Source organism: Gigantopelta aegis, unplaced genomic scaffold (genome assembly GCF_016097555.1).
Source record: "Gigantopelta aegis isolate Gae_Host unplaced genomic scaffold, Gae_host_genome ctg2048_pilon_pilon, whole genome shotgun sequence".
Classification (NCBI taxonomy): domain Eukaryota; kingdom Metazoa; phylum Mollusca; class Gastropoda; order Neomphalida; family Peltospiridae; genus Gigantopelta; species Gigantopelta aegis.
Genome location: NW_024532833.1, coordinates 31,156 through 54,344, shown reverse-complemented (window position 1 = coordinate 54,344; position 23,189 = coordinate 31,156).

Genomic DNA, 23,189 nt, shown 5'->3' with positions numbered 1-23,189 from the left:
TCATAGAATCCCACAAAGAATTCACTGCTATATGTACCAGTGTCAATCTGTGGCTCTATAATGAAACAATAACACTTAAATATCAATTATGGTAAACTGAAAGCAAGAAATATTAAAACCATTTACACAGTGAATAATTACAATTTTTTAAAACGTAAAGGAAATAGGAGATGGCTCAGTGTATTAAAGAAACACAAAAGAAGTTGATAGTTTCCTATTTATTAAATATAGGAAATAGCATGATGATAAAACATCTAGTACAACCCCAAGTAGGAATGGCAAGATGGATGTCCCTACATACTAGCCAAGTCACTAATGTTATTTGTTGCAATAGTTGTAGAAGAATTTTAACTATTCAACTAAATAGAAATTTAGGTTTTTATTAAGGAATTTGCTCACAACATACAAAAATGTAACCTTCAAATATAATATTGTTAAATACTCCTGTGAGCTACTATGTAAAACATGACATATAGATTTACATGGTTTGAATATTGCACCATGTACAGTACAGGCTCCTGTTAGAGTAAATACAAATTAAATTGAAATGTATATTTAAATTTTTATTCCTATTTCAACTTACTACACTGATCTGTAACATCAGTTCCATTAAGTATAAACTTTCTTTGACATTGTCCACAGTTGTCAAGTACACATTGAGCACCAGGAAAATTAGGACAATGTTGATAATCACAAGGAATATTAAGACAAGATATTGGTGGATTATCAGGAGGACATGAACCTGTTATAATTAAAAAATAAAATGTCATTTTCCACTTTTTAATACATACTGCAGCTGTTTTGTGACATTGTGACCAGAAGTGTTAAAGAAATGAGCTGAACATTGACCACAACTTGAAGGGACACATATAGCATCAGGTATGTTTGGACATAGTACTGTGTCACATGGATTGTCTAGACAATGTACCTCTTTTACATCATTCTTACATTTTCTACCTATCATAACAAAAAGTGTTAAAGAATGTTTATATAATTGTTAAACTGTGACTTCTATTTTCAGTGAGATCTAACAAGGCTAAATCACTTACCACATTGCTGTAAACAGTTTTGTAAATTCTCAAAGTTGTTTTGGTTACCATCACAACCACCATATGTAAATTGCTGACATCTACCCACAACATAACTATAATACCATCGAAGGATATTGTTAGTACATGGACCACTAACTGGTAACAAAACACACCTGTCTACAGAAAATACAATGAAATTAAATTGACAATCAAAATAATATTTTCAAACATTATTTGAACCAACCAGTATATTATATATGTTAATACATGAACAAATTTGCAATTGGCATAATCATAGTCTGAATTTTGTAAAGTAAACTAATCATTACTTATAAATAATTACCATCGGTTTTTAGAACATTAATTGGATTTAACTTCATCCCTCCAACATAACTGTATCCTGCATAGCTTTTCCAGCCATAGATAGAAACAAATAATTTACCATTTGGGTTAGGATGTGCTATTGTATTGATACCATTAAAAGATGTTGAATAACCATATCCATAGATAAACCATTGATACATATATTGGAACCCACGATGGATTGATAAGATTACTGTTGATCAATAAACCCTGGTTTAAAATAAGCATCATTTGGTACAACTACACTGTAATAACTAGTACCACTTGATAGCAATGAAGAGAACTGAGTGGAGTGTTCATATTGTTCCAATGGTGGCACTGTATTGAGGGAAGGATCACCAAAATTGCTACCCGCATATCGTGTACTTACTCCAATTTGAGCAACGTAGATTGGTTGATTAGATATAATACTACAATATACATTATTGGTTGTGTAAAACCAATTGGTGTTGTTTTCATCAAATTTAATATGTTCTGAAGTGTAACTTGTACCACATGTTTTGACTGCATTTGTTTTATTGTTAGTAGCAATCACTTTGTAACTTTGTCCATTGTTTTCGACCCATGTGAGGTGGTAACAGAAATCTCTTCCCCCAAGTTATTGTTGGAGTAAGTTGTGTAACAATAGGGTCAGCATCAAATATCCCAGCTGGAACTCGAGCTGCTTCATGTCCACTAATAATTGTGAGTGGACTATCAGATATAATTTTGGTTCCAGTAAGATCAACATAAGGCTTAGAAACAAAAAATGTCTGAAGTGAATGAAGAACAAAGTCAAAGTAATGTCCAGCTGAAACAATTATATTAACTGCAGCACTGTCCTGAGGATCTGATGGAACAGTAATGTCATTGTTTGGAATAATAGTCACATTACTGTTATTAAGGCAACCAATAATCATGAACTGACTTGTCTGATCAGAATAACCAAATGTAGACACAACATAGTATGTGTATTGAGTTGTTGGCTGTTTTATGACATGGAAAAGCTAGATAAGACATGAAAATCATACTGAGTACGGTAGCTCCATGCAATAACTGATATTGGTTTTTCGTCTAGAGAATAAACTTTAAGACCCTTTCTCCTCCAGAAATATGTATGATCTAACACTTCATAAATTGCTGGTATAGTGACTTTATGAGGGTTGTGATAACTGGTTGTACCCATATATGAGAAGTTGTCATCAAGTGATGTGACTTTGAAAGTAACAGGAGTTTGTTTTCATAGTATGAACATATAATGTACGTTCCTTAGATCCAAGTACATGCTCATAAAATCCCACAAAGAACTCATTACTGTATGTGGTGACATCAATCTGTGGTTCTATAATAAAAAAAATAATGGTTAAATATATTTTAGAAGAAAGTAATTATTAAGATCAATTCCAATGAAGTTTAATTTAAGAAATACTTAACACGAATATGTAATAAAAAGTATAAAGTATTTCTTAAAAATTAAAGAAATGTAGGGATGCTATAACTCAGTCTATTAAAGTAAACACAATATAACATGATAGTTTTAGATTTTATAGTTATGTTGCAGCAAACAGAGTAAAGAATAAAGAACATTGTGCCATCTCATAGCACACTATTACAGGAATGTTGAGCCAGTTTGACAAACATTTAGGGCTTGTTTTCATAATATACACTCAATATGATTTTCATATGATGTATGATCCTTGGACCTGTACTTGTACTAATATGATATCAACTTTAAGTGTAGTCCCTTTGTTGGGCGAGGAATACCTCAGTAAATTAGATTTTTCAAAGCCAATACTTGTTGTCAATGGTTCGCTTATAGAATAAGTAGCTGGAGCTGTTTTAATAGAGAGCATATACTATACTAGGTGTTTTATATATTGTAATGCATTATATATTATCAGGTGTATCAGTAGAAATTACACGTATACACTTTGATTAATGTCACCAAATTTAATGCTTGATGACAGAGTTGAAAAATCTGTGATTTCAGAATATTTATTTGTGAGCTAACAAAAGAATGTCATTGTTATCTCTTTGACTGACCTCCACTTCTACACAAAGTTGAGAACACCAAGTGAAAGTGTAGCTACTTCAATGTTAACAACAAAATATGCAATCAATAACAATATAACTAACATTTACATAAAAATACTTCACAATACTTTCTTGCTTAAAAGTAACTTGAATCTAATCGATTATGGGGTCTATAATTATAAGTAGAGCATCTTAATGGTGTCTCCTTACTAGAGGATCACTAACAACTGACTCAGTTTACGATTGTACAATCATATTGTCAAGAGCTAAAACAAATCAAGTCTTCTGAATCAGAAACCAGACTGAAATCATTTTCTGGCACTCAATGTCATTGTTGTTAACATCACAAATTTTAATGTGATCAAAGTGTTGACAATGAAACTCACATTTGACTTTTTTACATGAGGTGACACTGGTACTAACAATTCAATGATCTCTCCAGAAAGTCACTATTTGTGAACTGGGTAGAAAACCCTGGCTAATACAAAGTCTCCTATATATAAAAAGTATGACGTTTATTATGCTGATTATTTCTCCTCTTTGGGCTTATTAATGCTGGTCTATATAACTCACAATGTTTGAAAATAACACATCTAATCTCAATCTAGGACAATTGTTTAAGTTTTAGTAGGAGACTAACACATTGGAGCATGTCAGTTTGGTTTTTGGTTTCAGGGAACCACTTGACAACTTTCTCGTAGATAGCTTAAAACATTGTATGGCTTTTCCGATGAGTCCATATGATGGTGAATGATATAGAGAAAGGTTTCCTATAAAGGTGACAGTGAAGTATCAGCATATCATGGAACAATGAAAACAATGTATGAGCACCTCAAGAGAAAGCACCCAATAAAGATTGAACATGTTAAGTCAAGAAGCCAAAACAGTTGAAAGTTAATACTACTACTCAGAAACACTGAAAGAGTGCCAGCTCATGATGTTTATTCACTTAATGTTGTCAATAGTGAAGGTTCAAAGCACTTGTGGCCTACTTTGGAACTAGGACATTATCATTCTTCTGATTGCTTTTTGTGGGGTTGATAGAGAGAAAATATGCTGACGTAAGGTAGAAGAACACTTGCTAACTGAAATAGTAACTGTTTTACAGATAAATGCAATTTATTTAAGTGCTAATAATGTTACCATTTCTACAACATTGTCCATGGTCTTGTTCATTCTTTGGAGGTCAAAAAAGAGTTATCTATTATTTAACAATGTAAGCATCAATTATATGGGAACTGGTGTGGCAGGATGACTGCATGGAAGAGTCCAATCAAGTAAAAGATGAAACTGAGGACTATTTTAGACAACAGCAGTTTTTCTCAAAATTCATTTTCACTAGATTGGTTTGATAGCAATTAAACTAAGTTCTAACACTGCAATGTTACCTAAATAATATTTAGCTATTGTAGTAGCACCTATATTAGTGTCTTTTCAGTAGCTAGATTTGTGGTAATAGGATTACAAGTGAGCCTTATACCTTAAATCTGGATACGTTAGTTATTATAAATAAGAAGAATATGTGTAATCATCAACTCTTCATGCTTTGTGATTAACTTATGAGCTTTTAATAATATTTGCTGTCAAGATGCAATTAACACTTCAGTAATAGTTTGTTGTAAAAACGTACTAGACAATTAATAGATGTCGGAATTCCCTGGTATTTGGATCTCTATGTTAATGAACATCACAAGTATTAGTAACACTTCCATGTCTTTATGTAAAGACAGCAAAGAGACACAGCTTCAAACTAGTGCCTAATGACTTTGTCTCCTTATCACACATGACATTCTAGCATAACAACTGTTTCTGCCCTTACTTTTGGCCACTTTTGTGAAACATCATTACTTAATCATTTTAATTGTGGCACACTGTATCTTGAAAACAATAGGTTTGAGCCATATGATTACCACCCACGATGATAACAAGACTTTGATGTTGTCCATTTTCTCTGAATTATGTGTGCTTGCTCTGATACAAGTGGTGGGTAGAGCTACTTTATCTGGAGGCTGCGACTACTCCTCTACAGGCTGACTCTGTGATAGAAAAGTGTCAAATGTCATTTTGAATTGTAAGATCGGCCTTTAAAGTAGTCTTCGTTGTATATGATGCTATCATTCACTCCATAGTAGAAATGACAATGTAAACATATCATCTGGAAACTCTTTGAAGTCGCAATTTGTCTTAGGTAAAGTGCTATTAAATCATCTTTTTAAAGACAACGAGATTGGAATTTGAAAAGTCAAACGTGCAAGCTATTCTCGAAGTTTTGCCACGCCCTTATAAAATATGGGCGTGTCCACGTAAATTAATATTTAAAAAACGATTCAAAAATCTGCCGAATTGTCCGTTACAGATACACTAGCTTCACGGATGTAATAATTACCACACGCAAACACACACACACACAATAAAGCATTTTTAACCGATAAATACAGATTATTTAAGTGCTGAGTATATGTTACCATTATTGCAATTTTGTCCATTTTCCGTGATGTTATTAATCTCTGGAGGTTAAAGAAGAGAGTTATCTGTTATTTGACAATGTAAGTATCGAGATCAGAAACAGGTGGAATATTGATAATTTTGAACCTCAGAATACCAGTAGTGACTTATTGAAAGTTTGTTTCATAAGATGACTGCATGGAAGAATCTGATGAAGTAAAAGATAAAATTGAAAAATATTTTAAGCTACAGCAATTTTCTTGAGATTTCTCTCCACTAAATTGGTTGATAAAAATTGATCTAAGTTCCTCAAATTGGCAGAGTTAGATAAATGTATTTATCTATTGCCGTGTCACATCTGAACATGTCTTTTTGATTGCTAAACTTTTGGTAACAATGTTACAATCTGACAATGTGGACAAGTTAGTTGTTTAAGTAAGAATATGTGTAATTATAAATTCTTCATGCTTTTGTTGTAATTAACTTTTGAACTTTTGTTAACATTTGCTGTTAGTATGTAATTAACACTTCACAATTGATTTGTTGTAAACACCTGCTAGCCAATTAGTCGACAAAGGAAATTCCTTGATGGAGCCATAGCAGGTGCAATGTATTTTAAAGACAGCCACTAGACATAGCTTCAAACAAATGCTTAATGACTTCGTCTCCTCATCACACAACTAACTCTTTGAGTGTGGGCAAATGCCCTTTGTCCTCTCTTCATGATACATCATTACTAAATTGTCTAAATTTCGAAACAAAAACTTTGAGCAATTGATTACAACCATAATGATAACAAAGACTTTGACACTGTCCTTTATCTCTGAATTATATATACTCTGATATCGCTAGTGCTGGAACTATTTGATCTGGAAGTTGCAACTATTCCTGAATATCTCTGCAGGCTGACTCTGTTGATTGAGTAATGGAAGGAATTATCAAGTACACACCTCATCCACATGTAAGATCTACTGGAACTCACAAAAATCTGACAATTTGCCTTTGTGTAAACTATTATCAAAATTACCCTGTTGGCGAGAATGAGAGTGGAACATGAAACGGTGTACAATAATAGACCCAGTTTAGTGGTCATTCTTAATCAGAGCACTAGTTCATCATAAGGTTTGTTTCCTGGCTTAGCCACCTAATTTCATGCTATAGAATTCACTTCAAGGTCACACAGTGTCTAGTGATCCACGTTTTCATAAGCTGTTAAAGTCACTAACCAAGACAATTTGAAAGATTACATAGAGGATACAAATAACACGAGGTAAGTGAAGTAGAGATGGACGATACAATATTTTGAGCATCATTACGCAATCACGTTGTATACTTACTACTAATGCTTAATTATTTAATACACCCACTCACATTATCAAGGTTTTAGAGTTTTGGTTTTAAATGGTTTTAGAAAAACTTAGCTAACGTTTTAATAATATGTACACGTCGCGTCGTTGGGATCTCAGCACTGTCAGCAATATCTGTATCGTCAGAATATAGCGGTCTCTCGTAAACGATACAATACAGTCACGCCCCTATTTAACTACTACACCTGGGCCTCTTAGATGAAACATGAGTTTGTATTTATTATATAGCTGTTGTCTTACCTCTGTGGGCTACCAAACAAACTTTCTAACAAGCTAGGGCTAGTTTCTACAAGCCAAGCTTGACCTTTATTAATAGCATCACTCTTTTTAATATACATAATTTTAATTATTAGGATAAAACTTTGGCGTGCCATATTTAATTAATAATGATATCTTATTGATCTATGTTTAGCAAAAAAAAATACCGAAATAGCATTGTTCCAAATCTGGTGTATCACGCACACATTACAAGATACACTTGCTTTGCAGACAGAACTCCTCCCCAATATAAATTAACCACAATATAATGATTGTAATAATTACCGTCTACACAACACATGTATATATATATTATATATACCTCCAAAAAGATCTTTCAAAGTTAGAAGGAGTTGATGTGTAACAAATTGTGCAGTATTTGATATCCAGTAATCCACAGAAGACAAGAACCTCTCTATTATCCTGTCTAGTACATTTAGTTGCTGTTTGAAAACCTATAGTGATATGTTATCTTCATGATATTTATATATATGTATATATAAAAAGATAGATATTATATAGATAGTATTGGTTTCAAACCTGTTGAATTGCCTGTTCATTCCAGAAATCACTTGAGTCAAACACTTCAAAGGCAAGACAATGCAAGTTAGTGTCACTTAGAAGAATTATCAGTACAGAATCCATTGTCAGTATAACAGGATTGATGACTATTGAAAGCAACTGTTTGTAATTGACTACATGTTCCATTTGAGTTGTAGACACTGCTGTTCAAAATGGCTTTCATAAGGCAACTATTCACATTATCAATCCAAGTTTGACCCCTATTATATGATATTAATGAAATGAGTTATAGAAAACACTAAATACTTACAGCAGATGTGAAACACTTTGGTTATTTTTGAAATTGCGGACAGTATTTGTCACCATAGGCAAGAGGATATCCATTAGTACCACATTGAAATCTTGGCTCTACACACTGAGTATAGAAGTCACAGTTACCAGTATTAGCTAGAACTGTACAGTCCTGAGCATTGACAGTAACTGTCAGATAGAGCACCACTGCAAACACGAGTAGCGTCATACTGTAATGCAATGTTGTTTGTCAGTTGTACAGCTTTATATAGTTAGGCTACGCCCACTCGTTTATTAATACTCTGTTTTGGCTGACCAATCAGAACACCCCGAAATCTATGTCGTCATCAGACGCTCACAAAGGTAATAACTGCTTCTTGCAACTTTCTAGAGCTAAATCTTTGACTGGTATCTCCCATCTTGCCCATTGGAATTCAAGATTATGAAATGCATTAGACTTTTGTATCAATTTTGTAAAAGACTACAATATAATTTACATTCTTACTAAAGGTTAATTAGTCAGTGAACATAACCTTTGGGCTGTGAAATATATCTGTGACTCAATATACATACATATCTTGTCATGTTACTAGCTATGTTATAAACAATGTATAATAGTATTGTTTTGTGACTTGATATTTATAGCATTAAGTATATGACTAGTAATTAGATATTTTCAGAAAAGAACATGTTGTTTAGTAGTATGTTGTTATGTCAATATAACTAATGCTTGTTGTCTTGATACTAATACTATTACTAATAAAGAAACCAAAGCTAATACTAAAACTATATCTTTTTGATAAAAATACTAATGCTGACATTTAAAATTATCAAAACTATAACTATTACTAAAATAATACAATACATTGTATTCTACTCATATCACTTATCGCAAAGGCTATTAATACTGTACTCCACAAATGCATCTCTGGTAAAATGATTGTTTATGTGACCATTTTCTAAAAGTCTACTGATCATCAGATCAGCAGATAGATACTATAATTGTCATAACTGCCATAATTTAATTTATGATAAAACAAACCCAACACATCAAATTCTATGTATTGATTAGATTAGAGTATATGATGTTTACATGCAATAGAGTTGTGTATACTTTAGTACATATAATATAGCAATGTACTGAACTTGATTTCATAGTAAGATAATAAGTATTTATACACTGTTATACATGTCTGAGGGAGTGTACACTTGTCACATCCTGTTGTCATGATTTCCCATATGACAGTTATGACAAGAGTTTATTAGATCTTCCACAAATAGTCACATTATTGTTGAAAGTACCAATCGATGACAAATCACCTCATTGACAACTCAGGTTAATATAATATTTTATATAGACCTCCAATCATACCCCATATATAATGCTGAGTTGTTACATTAATTACATGTATAGTGTGAATTTGTAACTACACTACTAGGTGTGTTAACAGTATATCCTTTAAGAGACTGCTATTAAACAGTAGATAAACACTGTACCAAAGGGAAAGACTTTCATGAAATTATATAACACACATTGTGTAGATCACTTTATTTCATGTATATGAGAAGCCAAATGTTATCTGTTGAGTTATACATATCCTGCTAAAACTTCAAACTACTCTTTTAACATTTTATAAATGTTTGAGTATTCATGTTAGCACAGAAACCCTCTCTTAAATGGATCTTCATGGAATGGTAAAACCACAGTTTGTGAAAATTTGATATATTGTGGTTTAAATCATAACACATTACTAATGTTGTGTTTGAGTATGTTTATGATCATCATCCACATTACATTACATGATATCATACATTTCAGGATTGAAATACTTGTTATAATGTTGATAATATAATTATTATCTTATTTAGCTGACATACAATATTACACAATACATATGTCACATAATATACGTTAGATGTCAATGAATGTACATAATATGTACAGCATATGTAATGCCATTAATAAATCTAATCATTGTAGAGTATAAAATGTGTATAAAAGATGTCCTTATAATTATGTACATTATATGTATGCTTTCAATATCATTTATTATTAATCACTAGTACCATAAGCTGTTGTTATAGACTGGTTGCTTTAGTAAATTGATGGTCACTTACATTCCTAGGAAGTGCTGCTATCATTGGAAAGTATCACACCACATATGTTGTTATGATTACTACAGAACTGACTCTCATATAGTTCATATACTGGTATCTCAGAAAGGGCTTGCATGTGTTAAGAGAGCTTGCATGTGGTTAAGGGCTGTCACAATATAACTCTATACTCATAACACTCTGACCCATGTCATGACATTTAAAATTCTTTTGTCTAACTTTTTAATTTCAGACTATTATTTACTACATGAGTTATCAATTAGAATAGGAGGTAGTACTACATATATGATGATGTACGATGTTCTGCATTCCTCTTTCTTCTGCTGTTTTACACCCTGATATCCAACAATATACAACAATAAATGTATGTACATAGTATGCACAGCATATGTAATGTATGAACATATATTTCCACAGATATTTATTGTAAAATATAATATGCATGAAAAAGATATACATCATATTTATGTGCATTAAGTACATGCTTTAAACACTGCTCATTAGAGATCACTAGTACCATAAACTGTTGTTATAGATTAGTTGTTTTAACTAATTGATGGTCACATGTGTCTACATAGTGCTGCTATCATTTGAAAGTATCAACACATATGCTGTTATGATTACTATAATTACTATGGAACTGACTGTTCATTTAGTTCAAAACTATTAGTTTCTCTGAAATGGCTTGCATGTGGTTAGGATGATATCCTAATTATGCTCTATAGTCATAACACTCTGACTCATGTCATGTATTAAAATTCTTTTGTCTAACTATATATTTACCAGACAATAATTTGCTACACAAGTTGTCAATTACAATCATGCAGGTGATAGTACTACTTATGCAGCAATGTACAATATTCCATATTCCTCTTTTTTCTGTTGTTTACACCCTGATATCCATAAAAGTAGGAAATAAAAAAATATTTTATGTATAATTATTGTAGAATATAAAAAATATACTATTTATAATTAATACTTTTATCATTGTCTTTTAGCTGTATACAGATCTTATTTCATTATCTTTTCAATTAGAATTTTGCTTTTTAAAAAATATACTATTAAACAATAAGCATATAAAAGAAACATTAGTTTGTATGCATGTGAAGTAACATACTTTACAAAATTGATATTTTGCATACATATATGTATATTGTATGTTGACATATAATTATATATTTTTTCACATAGGAAAATTATAATATGAATGGTGAGACAAATAATAGTATGTTATTGTTTTAATAATAGTACATTAAAAGAGAATGACAAGACGAAATGTTTGTGGTAATATGTGGTGAATAATGATATGAATAATGAATAATAAAATTATCGTCCACCCATTGAAGTCCAATGAGATTGTTGATTTTAGGAATTTCACATTAAAAACCACTTGATTCACAGTATTATCAACGATTTCATGATAAGTGGCTATTATAGTAAAGATTATGGCATTCAAGTAGATGAATTATGCCTGTTGTGAGGTTGTACAACAAGAATGATTTATCTTTTAATCTTCTAGAATTTAATTTTCATATTGTTTCCTCCATTACTCAGGATTAATAAAGTATGACAATACGCTAAGTTATATCAAAATAGTATGGTGATTTAGTAATAGGAAATTAAGCTTTATAATGATGATCACTTTGAAATGGAATTCACCTTGTTATGTAAACACCTTTCATCATATTGTACTTGTATAGTACAGGTAGTAGGCACAAACATGAACTCCATTTCAAATAGACTATTAGTCACATGTAACAACTGCAAGATGGATGAGTGAAGAATGAAAAAGAACCCTTGTATGTCATGAAGGAACCAGACACAAACTTACAGCAACAACTTGTATTTATATTTCATGCATGCTAAGAATAAGAAGAGTGATATTGTTGCAGATATAAATACAACTATAGATATATAATATTTGAACTTGTTGCTGGTCATGAGTATGATATATTTGTTATGAGGACCAATTGAGATATAGATACTATTGATAGTCACTGGCTATGAGCCGATGAATGTTACAATAACCAAAAAATTATCTACAACTTCACTATGTCCTATCAACAACTCTTGAATTATATTAAGCTACTACATGTTCATAAGGAATAAACAGACAAAATAAATATATTAAATATTGCAAAAATAGTTATTTATGCAAATGAAAGAAAACAAGTACTGTTTGCTATGTAGGAAATATGTAGCTCTAAAATACAATAGCATTGACCCACTAATCTAAATTATGTTGTTTTGCCTATGAGAGAGAGAGAGAGAGAGAGAGAGAGAGATAACTTGTATATTTTTATATAGTATTTAACTAGTTATTATAATAATTTTGTGTATACATCATTGTTAATATTTCATAATTATTAGTGTTCCATACTTAACTTATAAGCTAACAGCAATCAATTTAAAATGATCAACACGGCCTTTGAAGTCATTGCAACATCAGGTAGATTCTGTTGATAACTTCAAAATCTGTATCCTACCAAAATCACTGCTGTTCCACTGAAAAATTCAAGCCCACCTTAAACTTACTAAAACACAGACCAGTTCATAAACTCATTTTAACTAATAATTATTCATGTAATAACCAAGATCATGCAATTACATATTCAATACAATCAAAACAGGCATGGGGAAGCACTTAAGAGCTGGTGCTTAAGTCGTTTTATTGGTGTTTGAAGTTGTGCTTCAAATACTTCACTAAATGCTTGCCCATGTCTGCTCCACGATGCAATTCACATATATTTTTACTATATTAAATGATATCAGAATGTACTCTAGTTATAGCAGGTGTTTTAAGATTATTTAGTTTCAGTTTTAGTTTAGTTGAAGTTGATTTAAAGATGTAGCTACTTTGGCTGTGTATAGGTTATTGTCAACAAATCCATTGTAAGTAACTTGGTCAACAGTTTATGCATTTTGTGAAGCTTAAATATTTCCAATAATGAAACTAGTCCATGTACAACAAATTCAAATATACTTGAAACTAAAACTCTTCAAAACATATTTCAAATTCAGCCGACTAGATTATGCCAGGATATGAGCTATATTTATACAGTGAAACAGTTCAATTCTTATATGATACCAATGCATGCACAGTGTTACATGTACTTACATATAGTCATAGCTAATGACGTATAGCTGCAAAATAGATTTTCCTTATAAGTACATATTGATCTGTTATTAGGTTTTTGTGTAAAAGCAATAATGATGGCTTGGAACTTAAAACAGGGCCATTTAATTGGAAAAATTAAGAACTTAAAAAAATTCACATGATCTGTTAACTGAATTATTATATCTTACCTCTCATGAGACATATATACTGGTAGTACCAAGACTGTCACTCAATGTGTATAGGTGGTTCTAAAAAGAGAACAATTTAAGATTACTAATATAATAAAAATATACTAAAATGTATATTATAACACATTTATATTTATCACATTTTCAAGAGAGTTCCAATTATGAGAACACTGGATTTAAAATTAACTAGAGTCCAATGATATAATATATGACATTCCTTATATCCAATAAGAACAATATAATGATAAACTAATAGTAAATTATTAAATTTTTTAGACACTCGTAGTAGAAAGTGTCTATGTATGGATGGCCTGGATATCTATTGAGCAGAAGACACTAAATATCTAAGATCTATGTCCATTTTAAAATGACATCATTGCTTATCACATGTATAACCACAACCAATATTTAAATATGCAGTATAGCGCCACAAAATTGAGATTGTTCACTGGTCTCTTAACCTATTGTGAATATAGACTATTTTCCTGTTTGTGGTCTTTTAAGATGCAGGATCATCAATGGCATACACAGTTAACAGATGTTAACTGACTCCAAAAATGATATATAACTATAAAGAATATAAGTCATAAGGTGTATTCTATATGTCATTGCCTATATTAGTATGCAACTGTCATCCTTATAATCTTGTTTGCATTTTTTGTAGGGGACTGACATTTGCTATCACTATGTTTACTCCATTATATAAAAAAAATTTAAGTACTTGTATATAATGTATATAAAATCACAATAGCATTTTAGCAAATATAGGAGAAATAGCTTTAAGATAATATACAATGTAAAAGCAAATAAATATTATGAAGTTAATAAAATTAAATTAAAATTAACAAAATAAGAATTTAATTATAGTGTTAATTTACCTTGAGTAATAGTTGGTGTAGGAGTAACTATAGAACCACTTGAAGATGAAAAACTTGCTGAAAGATGTTTACTAGTTGTCAAAAGAGTGTGGAGTTTTAGATTCTGTCCCTACATAAAATAAATATTAAAATTGATAGTCATTATATTATGTACTGATCACAAGCATCAGTAGTAACTACATATGCTACTACTTTGCATGTGAACTATTAGGGGAAAAAATCATCATACATATCATAATAAAACTAAATATTGACTAGACTAAAGTTTGACTACCACAATTAAGAAGTGATCTTAAAAGTAAACATAAGAGAATTGACTTTGAAGTGAAATTTAGCAACACAGGACAACAAAAATTACTAAATAGATAAATTTAATTAATGCACATGTGAGTTGTTGACATCTGAGAATTGGACAACCTATTTATTGCATCAAAAATATCAAACAACATGACTAATATTAAGTTTATATCTAATATAAGCTATAAAGATGACCAATTATGTTGATTTAAATAATATTCCACATAATTATAGTATTACATTAGTTGGATAATAAACTCTTAAAACATCATAACATATTCTAACAACAATTACTCATTACCATAGTAATGATATACCATTTTAATGAGCAACAAAACAATAACTAGAATGGCTTCAAGGTAAAATAATTACTTCAAAGATAATAAATGTTTTTAGCCACAGAATAAGTAGTTAAACAGAAAATAGAAAAAAGCATTCCTATTATCCAATAAAACTGTATTATGATAAAGTCATAGTGAGTTATAAGATTGTCAGGCATGTGGTAGCAAGTGCCTATGTAGGGATGGCCTGGATAGTCCATTGAGCTGAAAAACACTAAATATCCCAATACAACCAAGATAATTCAGAATCTCTCACTACTTGAAAAGTTCTTTCTACAATAATACCAAGTGATGGCTAATGTATGGACTAGACAACGATTCTAAGGATCACATTGAAACACCTAACTTCATGTTTCTTCAACTTTTATAGTTAAAATAACCATAAAAAAAACTACCGCTACTATTTTCTCAGATATAGCACATTTTAAATGAACTATGATGTTTTCCATCTCATCTTTTGAGCACTTTATAAGAAGAAAATAGTGGTTTCAAAGTCAGTATCAAGTCATCTCACAGATCAGTGCCATTTTGACATGACATCATTGATATATTACATGTATAATACAAAACAAGAGAGCAAACGAAACAAAACAATTACAGAATTAATGAACATGCAAAATGGCTCTATCTGATTGGTCAATTAGACATAGTGGACAAATACCATATTCAAGTTTGTGCTATGACAATAGCTACATGTACTAAGAATGTAAACACAAGATATCAATCATCAGCCTCTTATATAGTATACAAAAATGACAGTAAGAGTAGACTATACACTCTACACAATAATAACTTACCAATTACTGTCAATGTGATGTTTTTTGTGTACATATAACATGGTTCCACATATACTTGACAACGATAAACACTTGATCATCTTCAAGTAGTGTTGGAACAATTAACAATCCTGTTGATATATAGCCATTATCAGTTAAATAGTAATGTCTTGAAGGCATGTTATTTATATCAAGTAGTACGCCATTTCTGGTGAATCTGATGTCAAGTTCTACTATCTTGCCAGTGGACTATAGAAATTCCTTGTGCCCTGCAATACATTAAAGTTGCTCTGTACATTTCCGTGTAATAGAAGTCATATGGTCTGACTATAAATGTGACATCTGTGTAATCTGAAGAGGAAGGAAGGTAGAGAGGGAGGGAGAGAGGGAGAGAGAGTTATAAATGTACAAATCCTTAATCAATAATAATATTTTCTACCTATACAGTTATGTTAATTAATGTTAATTTATTCAAATAATGAGAGAGACAATCTTACAATATGTCAATTCTTTATATAGGCAAAACAGCTGTTATATACATGGTATATGTGCATGATGTAGGTGAGTAGATAACTTCTTAACTAGTTAATAAATACTCGTTAATTTAATTTGTGTTTCCCTTTGCCTGTAATACAATCAACTTATGTTTGCAGCTTGTTAACAGTAGTAATGCAGTATTGACAAGAGATATATGAACTATAGTCTAGACTATTGAAAAAAGTAATAGGAAAAAATATTACTTTTCTTTTTTTTTCTTTTTTTTTTTCTTTTTTTTGTTAATATTTTGACAAAATTTTACGATGAGAGATATAGAGAGAGATCATTACAAGTTACAGCAATTAAGAGTTCAATATTGTAATGTCTACAAGGTCACTCAAATAGTCAGTTAAAGTCTATACTTAACATATAGGTGAACACTTAGCACTTGCAAGTTTAAAAAGTCTACACTTATACACACTGGTAATAAAAGTTGCATTAACAAAAAAAAATGCCCAATATAGCTGATAGTGTGACAGTAAGAAGTCAAAAACAATGACAATGGCTGTTTATAAAGCCAGACTAATAAACCATAATAAAACTTAATAACAATATAGCTGATAATGTGAACTTAATAGAAGTCACTAAAACACAAACAATATGTTTATAAGCCAGCAACACTAGAACATCACTAAACCAAGTAATGTGGTTTAAATTAGCAAAACACTATTGTTACATGTGATTTATTCAAAGGTTTTTGCACAGAAAAGGTTATCATGTAATCTCTAGAATGTTGAATACATTATAGAAGTAGAGTGATAATGACTCAAGATCTGACATGTGATGTTATCAATTTATACATACATCTATTTACTACACCTGGCAATTTATTTGATTTGTCTGAAATATTATAGTGTATGTTATCCAGTTCTCTCTAAAAGTTTATACTATTAATCTAACATGGAATATTAAACCAGGTCAGACTTAGCTAATGATTTCGTTAGTAATATAATAAGTTATCATTATAAAAATATACAAAGGATGAATTTTGTGTACATCACGGAGCGGATTCTAACTGGTATAAATTTTATATAAATGATAAATGCAAAACAAAAGCTAATATAGTTTGCTTTTAAAATAAAAAATAAATTACCAAATGTGGTGCAGTGTAAATTGTTTTAAATATATACTTTATACTTTGACCATTGAAAAGTAGTCACTTACCATTTAGGGCAGACCCTGAGCCAAACTCTAAGCATAAGTCTGAGCCAGACACAAATTCTAGATAAAATAGAGCGTATACATGAAATAAAGTAGTGTACCAAAATATTATTGCTTAATGTTAAAAGATTTTTCACTAATGGAATGTATAAAGTGTCTTACCAGGTGGAGTAGGTGAAACTGTAGGAGAGTACTGTGTAGTACTAGCTGTGTCTACATAAAAATGATAATAAAATTGATATCATGTAAGTGAAAACCTGATCACAAACATCATATCAGTAAACTACATATACAACTACTTTACACAAGAACTATGAGGAAGAAACTTAGATTTACATCATAATAAACTAAAATTTGACTGGACTAAAATTTGATAATGTGAAAGAAAATAAAAATTATGAAATTAACGAAATTAAATTAAAATTGACATAACAAGAGCAACTTATTAACTTAATTTTCAATGCTCATTTACCTTGAGTAATAGTTGATGTAGGAGTAACTATAGAACTTCGTGAAGGATAAGAAAAACTTGGTGGAAGATGTGTACTACTTATCAATGGGTGTGGAGTTTTAGATTCTATCCCTACATAAAAATTATGAGAAATTGATAATCGTTATTCATGGAAGTAGTAAACTGATAGTTATATCATGGAAGTAATAAACATCACATCAGTAAACTTTATATGCTACTACTTTACACATGAACTGTTAGGAAGAAATTATCATATAATGTCATAATAAATTTTTGACTACCACAATTAAGATGTGATCTTAAAAGTAAACATAAGAGAAATGATTTTGAAACAAATTTTTAGCAACACAGGGTACCAAAAATTATTAATAGATAAATGTTATCAAAAAATACATGTGCTGTTGACATCTGAGAATTGGACGACATATTTATTGTATCAAAATATCAAACAGCATCACTAATATCTAGTTTATATCTATTATAAGCTATTAAGCTGACAAATTATGTTGATTTAAATAATGTCCTACATAATTATAGTGTAACGAGTGTAAACCATTGTGCTATACATTACTGTAATGATTGTATTACAACAAACCTTGCTGTTGAAACCCATTGTGTTATACAATACTATATTAATGTGTGAAATATTGTGTAATCTCTAGAACTCTCTAGAATGTTTTGTATGATTTGTATTTAAGTAGATATCACTTGTCGTTGAATCAGATATATATAAATCTATCATAAGTTTGTTTTTCATAAGTATTACTGTTTTGAGTTGTAACAAAAGATAGTCTGCAAAACTCAGCTCTCAAGCGGGTTACAATTGGCACAGTGGGTAGGATCGTTTCTAGAAGCAACAAGAATCAAAGAAAAGACACACAAGATGAGTAAGCCACCTGTTCTTCCTGAAATCTATACTGGAGAAAAAAGCTGGGACGAATGGATAGACCATTTCGACAGCGTCGCATCTGTGTGTGAGTGGGATGATCAGGCCAAAACTCAAGTGGTTGCGGGTACGATTGACAGGTAGAGCTGGGACAGTGTTCAGGAGACTGCCTGAAGTTACTCGTAACAACTTCCAGGAGGCGATTGAGGCATTGCGGAAACGATTCGAGTTCAGTTACAACAGTTAACAAGAAGGTAAGGAGAATTTCCAGAGTTACTGATTCTCAATGTGATAACCTATGGAAAATTGTCAATAGGCCAGGTGATAGACTAAACTTACAACAACAAAATCAACTTTTTGCACTACTCCTTGAATACCATGACCTGTTTGCTGAAGGACCTAATGATTTTGGGAGGACAGGCAAGATCAAGCATAGAATTGATACGGGAGAGTCTCCACCAATTCGTCAACCTGTTTGCAGGATCCCACCTTTTTGTAAATGCCAAACAAAAGAATTGCTAAGAGAAATGCTAGACAAAAATGTCATTAAGACATCCAATAGTCCCTGGGCTTCTCCAGTAATACTTGTTCAAAAGAAAGATGGGACTACACGATTTTGTGTTGACTATCGAAAAGTAAATGCTGTCACAAGAAAAGATGCCTATCCTCTACCCAGAGTAGATGACATTCTGGATACCTTAGCTGGTTCAAAGTGGTTCAGTAAATTAGACCTGATAAGTGGATACTGGCAAGTGGAAATGAGTCCAGAACATCAAGAGAAGAAGACTGCATTTTGTACGACTGAAGGGTTGTTTGATTTTAATGTGATGCCCTTTGGTTTGTGCAATGCTCCAGCTACATTCCAGAGATTAATGGACATGGTTTTAGCTGGTCTACAATGGTCAAGTTGTCTTGTTTATCTCGACGATATAATTGTCATTGGAAAAACATTTGAAGATCATCTAATAAATCTCAGAGAGGTTTTCAAACATCTTAAAGAAGCTGGTCTCAAATTGAAGCCTGACAAGTGTGATCTCTGTGTGGAGCAAGTCAAGTTTTTGGGTCATATAGTATCTGCCGAAGGAGTACAGACAGATCCAGAAAAGACTGAAAAGGTGGCACAATGGCCACAACCCTCCTCAAAGAGAGAAGTACAACAGTTTTTAGTGCTAGCAAATTATTACAGAAGGTTTGTGAAGGACTTTGCTAGCATAAGTAAACCTCTACATCGTCTCACAGAGAAGACAGCAAAATTTGAATGGACAGATGATTGTCAAAGAGCTTTTGAAGAGCTTCGACAAAGACTTGTTACTGCCCCAATTTTAGTGTTTCCAGATTTTTCACGAACATTTGTTCTGGATACAGATGCCAGCGATATTGGGATCGGTGCAGTATTATCACAGCTACAGGAGGATGGAAGTGAACGAGTTATTGCTTATGCCAGTCGTGTGCTGACCAGACCTGAACGTCGCTATTGTGTGACAAGAAAGGAGTTGTTAGCTGTAGTGTTTTTTACTCAACACTTCAGAGCATATCTCCTGGGAAGAAAGTTTTGTCTTCGTACTGACCATGGATCCTTAACATGGCTACGGAACTTTAAAGAGCCAGAAGATCAGTTGGCTCGGTGGATAGAAAGATTACAGGAGTATGATTTTACAATCTCTCATCGGCCTGGACGAAAACACCAAAATGCAGACGCATTGTCTAGAGGGCCATGTACACAGTGTGGAAGAGAAAGCCATACTGACTCATCATCACAAGTTGTAGACGTAGAGAAAGAGAACACTATCATGGTATTAACAGAAAAATCATCACAAATTTACGTCAGATGCAGCTTGGTGATGGTCCAATTAGTTTGATTCTACAGTCACTTGAAAAGAATGAGAAACCAAGATCTGACGATGTTAGACAAGAAGGACCAGAAGCACAACGTTTATTACAGCTATGGAGTAGACTGCTGGTAGAAGATGGTGTTCTTAAACGGAGATATGAAGATACACATACTCCCTCTACCTGGTTACAGTTAGTGGTTCCACATACTCTTAGAGAAGAGGTCCTAGAAGAAATACATGCAGGAGCACTCGAAGGTCATTTAGGAGAAGAGAAGTCATTACACAAACTTAAGGAAAGGTTTAACTGGCCTGGCATGCAACAAGACATCCATAATTGGTGTAAGACCTGTAAAGTATGTACTACTAGGAAATCTGCTCCTAAGAAAAATCATGCTCTGCTGCAGACAATAAAAAATGGTTATCCAATGGAAGTTGTTGCTGCTGATATTCTAGGACCACTACCAGAAAGTGAAGCAGGAAATTCATACATCTTGGTTGCCGGTGACTATTTCACTAAATGGATGGAAACATATGCAATACCTAATGAAGAAACAACAACAATTGCTAAGAAGTTAGTGGATGAGATGTTCTGTAGATTCTCACCCCCTGAACAATTACATTCAGATCAGGGTCGACAGTTTGAATCGACTCTAATGAAAGAAATTTGTGACATCTTAAAAATTAAGAAAACCAGAACTTCAGCTTATCACCCACAGTGTGATGGACTTGTAGAAAGGTTCAACCGCACCTTGTTGAGTATGTTATCAACAACCACAAAAGATCATCCATTTAATTGGGAAAATCAAATTCGCAAAGTTTGTATGGCCTATAATACAAGTGTACATGCATCGACTGGATATACACCATTTTATCTCATGTTTGGACGTCAAGCGAGTCTCCCTATTGATTTGATGTATGGAACTGGAGAGAACAATGAACTTTCTACAAGTGACTATGCTACACAACTCAAGATAAGTTTAGACGAAGCCTATCGTATAGCTAGAGAGAAATTACGTACGTCCCACAGACGTCAAAAAGAATGTTATGACAAGCGTATTCATGGAAAGCCATTCAAGGAAAGTGATCTTGTCTGGTCACATTCACCCGTTGTTCTTCGAGGGCAGTCTAAAAAAACTTCATCACCCATGGACTGGCCCATTTAAAATTGTGGAACAAATTTCAGAAAGTGACTACAAAATTAGAAATGTCCAAAGAAAGAAAAAGTTACAAGTAGTTCACTTTGATAGACTTAAACTATGTACACCAGGAACTAGGTTCTCTTCTGGTGCTACTGAAAACTGTAGAGAGTTCTGACAGAACTACAGAGAATTCTAATGATTACTCTGCACCAGATATTTTTGGACAAGATATGGAACTTGTTGAAAGTGGACCAGGACCACCTGAGCCACGTTATCCAAGAAGAGATAGAAATGCTCCTAATCGTTATGCACCTACCATTGCTCACTAGAATATACAAATTCGGGACGAATTCTTATGGAGAGAAGGGCAATGTAATGAGTGTAAACCATTGTGCTATACATTACTGTAACAATTGTATTACAACAAACCTTGCTGTTGAAACCCATTGTGTTATACAATACTATATTAATGTGTGAAATATTGTGTAATCTCTAGAACTCTCTAGAATGTTCTGTATGATTTTGTATTTAAGTAGATATCACTTGTCGTTGAATCATATATATATATTTATAAGTTTGTTTTTCATAAGTATTACTATTTTGAGTTGTAACAAAAGATAGTCTGCAAAACTCAGCTCTCAAGCGGGTTACAATAGTATTACATTAGTTGGATAATAAACTCTTACAACATTTGAGCATATTCTAACAACAATTATTCATTACCATAGTAATGATATGTCATTATAATGAGGCAACAAAACAAAAAAAATAGAATGATTTCAAGACGTTATAAATGACTTCAAGAATAATTAACTTTTTTATCCACAGAATAAGTAATTAAACTGAAAAATAGAAAAAAGCATTCCTATTATCCAATAAAACTGTATTATGATAAAGTCATAGTGAGTTATAAGATTGTCAGGCATGTGGTAGCAAGTGTCTATGTAGGGATGGCCTGGATTGTCCATTGAGCAGCAAGTTTAAATTGAGAGTAGTCTATACACTCTATACAACAATAAACTTACCAGTTACTGTCAATGTGATGTTGTTTGTGTATTTATTATATGGTTCTAAGTTCACATATACTTGACAACGATAAACACTCTGATCATCTTCAAGTAGTGTTGGAACAATTAACAATCCTGTTGATGTATAGCCA